The following is a 6,470-nucleotide window of genomic DNA, read 5'->3' as shown; positions in this document are numbered from 1 at the left end:
CTTGCTATAATATTTAGAATTGACAATAAATAGGACCAACCTTGAGGAGATCAAGTGGGTGGGTGAAGCAAGCAGCCCCACAGGAAGCCATTCCTCCAAAATACCACCTGGCCATTCGTTGTTCCCCCATTGTGAATGCCTTTCCAAGTGCCAAATCTGTAAAAATGTGTGCATCATGAATGGATAATAATACTTTTATACAATGGGAGATAAATACATATACAGTCAGCCCTCTAAATTTTTTTGAGTAAAGGGCACAATATGGAAAAACAGTGAATATCTCTAGCCCAAATCCTGAAACTTAAAAAAAAAATATATATATATATTAAAAGAGTATATAAAATGGAGCTACCATTATAAAAGATACCATTAAAAGAATAACTATCTGATAATATATCAAGCAAAGTACAAGTTAAATAAATGAACGAGCTTGACACGCTGATTTTTTTCTTGAAAACTTTCTCACTTTGTCTGAATTGATTTCTATACCCTACACTTACCAAATGGGAAATGATATAATACTAAGAGAAAAAGAGGAGAAAGACATGGGAGTGGTGACTCAGGATCCAGTCACCAGAGAAGCATATTAACAATATATTTGAAGATATGTTCATCCTAAGAAATTTAAAGATGGTTTTTTCACTACCTGGATAATGATAATGAAAAAATTAATAACCACAATGATAAGATCAAAATTGGAACAAAAATACTATTATGGCACCTAAAAGACACTGGAGGTTCAGAAAGGAAAATTAAAAACTGGATGGAAGACTATTTGGGAGGAAGAAAAATGAGAATAATGATGAGATAAAAAATCAAAATGAAAGGAGGTCACTAGTGGAGTGCCACAGGATTCAGTGTTTGTGCCGATATATTTCTAATTTATATCAATGACATGCCAAAAGGAGTGAACAGTTACATGAGCCAGATTGCAGATGATGCAAAATTCTTGAGGAAAATACAAAACTAGAATTACTTGCAAGGAATTACAGACATTAACAAGATATAGGAATGGAATAAAATATGGAATATGGAATTCAAAGCAGAGGAATCAGATAACTGAGATCTATCATTGAAAATGGAAAGTGAAGACACAGTTAAGAGATCAGAAGAACACTTAGAAAAGGAATATGTTATAAAGACACTATAGGATACAGTTTCCCCATAGACATAAAATAAAGACTTGGAATTGGAATGACTTGGAAGAAGTGGTGAAGGCAAAGAATGTTCATGAATTTAAGGAGAAACTAGACAAATATAGATATGGAGAAATGACCACACAAGTATAGCTCAGACCCTGTATACTGCAATTAGGTAAACGCACACACACACTTAGGTACCCTTCCTTGAGTGAAGGAAGGGTACCACAAAATTGGAAGAGAGCAAACATAGTACCAATTTTTAAGGGAGGAAAGAGAGAGGACCCATCAAATTACAGACCGGTATCACTCACTAGTGTGGTTGTGAAGATATGTGAGAGGCTGGTTGAAAACAGGTGGTCGGATTTCTTAGAAAGTGAGAAAATTATCTCGGATTGCCAGTTTGGATTCAGAAGAGGGAGATCTTGTGTTACCAACTTGTTGTGTTATTATTTAAGGGTGACAGATTTAATACAAGAGAGAGAAGGCATGGGGGTATGGAGTGTACCTGGATTTGAAAAAGGCATTCGACAAAGTACCACACAGAAGACTAATTTGGAAAATTGAAAACAGGGGTGGAGTGGGTGATGGACTGATTAAATGGCTGGAAGACTTCCTAACTAACAGGGAAATGAGAATGATAATCAGGTTTCCAACTGGTGCCCTGTGATGAGTGGGGTCCCACAAGGTTCGGTGTTGGCGCCAATAATGTTTGCTGTTTATATAAATAATATGGTGGACGGAGTGACCAGCTATGTGAGTTTGTTTGCAGATGATGCAAAGCTATTGAGACGAGTGAATGATGTGAAGGACTGTGAGGCATTGCAGAGGGACCTGTGATGCTGATGTCTGCGTCACGTATGGAAAGGGTTAATTATTCTCTGATGTTTGTTAGTTGGTTTGTGTTATTCTCAAGTAGCCAATAATCTTCTTTGCTGAGGACATGTCTAAGTTGTATTCAGTCAATAGTGACGCTCCGTGTTGGTACATACGTGGAGTGTTATAGTGTTTGGTTGTTGGTGGTTGGTTCAAAAGCAGGTTAGTCAAGATTCACGTGTTTGAACAGCTCGGGCAGGAGGTTCAGGAGCCTGCACTGGGCCTGGGCCTGGGCCAAACACCCTTAATGTTACTTGGACAGGTGAATATATTGTTACGGCAGGGGGTATTTATGTTATTTGTGTGGGGGGGGCGCTAGTTTGGAGCGCGGATGGCTGTGTGATGGCTGGCGGCGTGGGGTGCATCGCAGCGGGAAGGAGAAAGCGAGTCATGCCGTGAAGAGGGAGAGTGGAGAGAGCAAACGCCTGGTCAACACGTGCTGCCCCGTCTCCGTGCCCCTGCTCGCCTCCGTGAGCCTTGTGCCGTGTCTGTGCCCCTCTGAGTGCCTGGAGTTACTGTGCCTTGTAAACTAGTGGTTGTACGTGGTTGGAGCTGTGGAGTAAAGTGTCTTTGCCCTGCCTTGTTCCCTCGTGGTTGGCGGCCTTGGGAGTGTTGGCATGGTGTGTCTTGTGGCTGTTGTGGGTTCACGCCCATGTGTGATGGTCTGGGGTTGAGGCACACCGCTTGCCCATGCTTGGAGTGTGGTGTGCAGGCCGGTGGTGTAACAATACATATCTGTAGCCTCTCTTAGGAAGAATTCTGTTGCCCTCAACCCCCTGGCAATGCTTCTGTAACACACTTGGGAACCTTACGGTGACATTTAATTGGATAGTTGGGTAGGACAGTTGAAGTTAAATGTTTTTCCAGTATCACTGCCAAGAGTACGTAACAGACTCGCTTGTCCTCCATATGTTTCTCTGCCCTAGAGACATCCTGGACATGTCAACTATGAGATGGGGGAGGGGTATGGCATGCAGCCTGTGGGAGCTTCTTCCCACAAATTAGTATATACAACAGGCAACTGCAAAGGGTATTTGCACATTTTACTGTTAGTATTGCACCCAATGTTACCTCTGGATATATAACAGGTAAAAAAAAGAAAGTTGAATGGAGACCCAGTTAGGTTATACATATTAGTCCAAACAAGTAATTCACTATAAATATAAATATTCCAATTCTCAAAATATCCTGGCATATTCAGTCACTATATGTACTGCAGGACACTCCATACCTATCCACTGTTGTATATCAGACGCAAGGCAGGCCGGCTGTATCCTTCCCAGGTGGTGTTATCAGCGCAAACTGTGTGGCAGGGAGGGATGCCCTACCGTCTACTGGTTATGTATAGTCGTGACCTTGCCTTGGCCTCTTGCATCACAAAAAAGCCGCCCAGTTACGGACTTACGGTCAAGACGACAATACTCTCCCTGGTTACGGTACTCGTTCAGTTCAGTTCAGTAGTAGGCGTGGGATAAGCCTTGGCATCGGCTCCCACTAAGCTGTTTCTTTAGTTGTGCTGCAGTTCCTGTCTTTCTGTCTTGTTTTCCAGCTAGTTTTAATATCGTACTACTCCACAGATTTTATGGCAAGTATATATACGTCTACCTAACCAGGCACCGACACTTTATGAGAGCGAACAAATAACATTAAAGCAGTCAGTTGGTTCTGACATCACACACAATATCCCACCCTGAATCATGTGAGGAAAATAATATAACCAAAATATGAAATCTGACCTCATTCAGCGACTTATCGTTTTCTGCTAAATGGCAGATTTATGTCTCGTAATCCACTACAACCCCTTTCTTGCATACACTCAGTAATGTCACCGGTGGGCAGTTATTCAGTTGTGACGTATAAAACAATCTGGCATATCCACCTGCATGTTACAGTAAACATTTTAAGGGAAGATAAGCAAGTGCACGCGAGCGTATGACAACCCACCAATCCACGCTCACGCCTGACGACACGCCTCCCTTCTGGGCCAATCAGAAAATATTTACAAAAAACAACCATCGTAAGCACATTTTACGCAGAAAAATGTCATGTGTAAGTGTAACAAATGTTAACTTAACCATCTTTCAGGATGAAAATAAAATAAAATAAATTCTACCGCGACAAGCAAGAACGGTAGTACCTTCCCTGCTGTAACGAGGAAAATCATTGTTGCCACGTCACAAACCGGTAACTCGCCAAGTGAAACCACTGTTGCCAAGGCGGAGAGTGGCAAGGCCAAGCTCACAAGGTCATTGGTGTGGAGTGATTTATGTAATCGATTAGATTGATTGATTGATAGTTTATTGTTGCAGGTAAACAACAAGGGAGAAGGGAGGAACATGCCATCCCAACCCCCAGGCAGGACAGAGTGTGATTATACAACTATTAATACATGTGTAGGTAGCACCATGAAATTGATTGATTGATTGATAGTTTATTGTTGCAGGTAAACAACAAGGGAGAAGGGAGGAACATGCCATCCCAACCCCCAGGCAGGACAAAAAAGATAGTTCGATTACTTTTGTGGCCAGTAATCGATTAGCAATCAACTACTTTTCGATTACTTTCACCTTAATTGAATAGATTATACAGTACGTGATATATTAGTAGAGTAGGTATAATATATTTGTTATAATACTCTCTCTCTCTCGTAACGTAGACAAGTGCCAGGTCCTTCAAGTTGGAACGAGGAATAAGAAGTTCGATTACGAAATGCGCGGCGTTAAACTCAAAAGCGTTCAATGCGTCAAGGACTTGGGGGTCAAAATCGCGTCAAACCTCAAATTCTCACAGCAATGCATCGATGCAGCAAATAAAGCGAACAGAATGTTGGGCTTCATTAAATGAAATAGTAATATTTCCCCGCATTTTAAAATCCCAGAAACGAGTAATAATAATGGAAACGGTTACCAGTGATGATTAGCAAATACAATCTAAACAAATAATGTGTTAACTTTTATTATAGAGTGAGTTGGGTGTGATTCTAGAGTTTTACCAAGACAGGTATGGTTCACCAAAAGCTAGCTTCTGTTTATCTAAACTCTTGTAACACGTCCAGTCTATTAGACTGTGGCCTTGATGAGACTGTGAAATATCCATTGTGAGTCTGTAATAACAGCTAGAGCCCTGTGGGAGAGATCACACCCAATAATTTTGGCCATAAGGGCCACAGCTTCCCTCATCAGCTTCGATGTCTGGACCTGAGGTGAACGATTGTTTCAGTCCTTGTAGCTGTGTCTCTCTCACAATGATTTCCCTAGACAGTACAAAGGGAGGGCGGTTATGACAGCAAGACACACACAAGGGCAGCGTGTGTGTCTTGCTGTCATAACCGATGGTTTCCTCCCAAGACGACTGACTGTTAGCACACCTCTAGCTGTCTCCACAGCGGCCTTGCAGTTAGTATATAAACTTTGTATCCCCTCTGTGGCATGTTGCTACAGCTGAAGGCTAGGCAGCAAGGCATTGTTACATTAAAAAGCAGCCGAGTCCGCTTCCAAAATAGGTAAAATTATGTTTTTTATACCTCAGTTCAAAGTCGGCGCGGTGCTCGCAGGGCCAATAATGGCGCCCAGGAGCCTTATACACAGGGCTGCTTATGTCGGGACTATCTCTATTATATAAAGGGACTCTAGTCATTATTCAAGGAACTTTTTTTTTTTTTTGGGGGGTATTTCGTTGGGGATATACCCCAAGGGAGGAAGGGGGTGCATAGGAACTTTTTGATAAATCAGCCATGATCAGCAAGACCGCTAATTGCCCTCTACAAAAATAGTTAGTAAACTGTTTCGGGGAAGAGACTTCATGCAGAAACAGGTGCTGGAGCCACATATATATATATATATATATATATATATATATATATATATATATATATATATATATATATATATATATATATATATATATATATATATATATCTCTGCGCCGCCTCGATTAGCCCTCGGGCCTCGACTTAATTTCTAACTTTCCATTCCCTTTACTTCCCATTCCGTATCTGCTGTATCCTTCAGTACTTAATTACTATAATATCAAAACACACACACAATTGACTTAATTCTTTTTAAGTGTATTTAATACATTTATCTGAACTTCTAAAGATTTCGGTCCACAAAGTTCAACAAGTCCTTTAATATCCTGTACCCCCCCCCAAAAAAAAAAAATAATAATAAATACAGTGAGACGTACGGCTATAAACAAACAGCAGATTATATTAAGTTAATTCTGATTTTGGTATATTTTTTATTACGGTGCATATCGTGCACAAACTTGTTAGATCTCTCTCTTGGAATTTGGATTTATGTGTGTGTGTGTGTGTACTACGTACGTGTGTGTGTAAACTATTTTCTCATCGCAACTCTAAAGAAACACAAGACATCGACGGTGTGTAAGCTAGTGCCCCCGGTCGATGTCAACACTGCAGTATATTTACCCAAATCTAATGTAGAAGGAAGGAC

This window comes from Eriocheir sinensis, chromosome 51, assembly GCF_024679095.1.
Source record: "Eriocheir sinensis breed Jianghai 21 chromosome 51, ASM2467909v1, whole genome shotgun sequence".
Taxonomy (NCBI): domain Eukaryota; kingdom Metazoa; phylum Arthropoda; class Malacostraca; order Decapoda; family Varunidae; genus Eriocheir; species Eriocheir sinensis.
Note: the sequence above shows the minus strand (reverse complement) of the source record.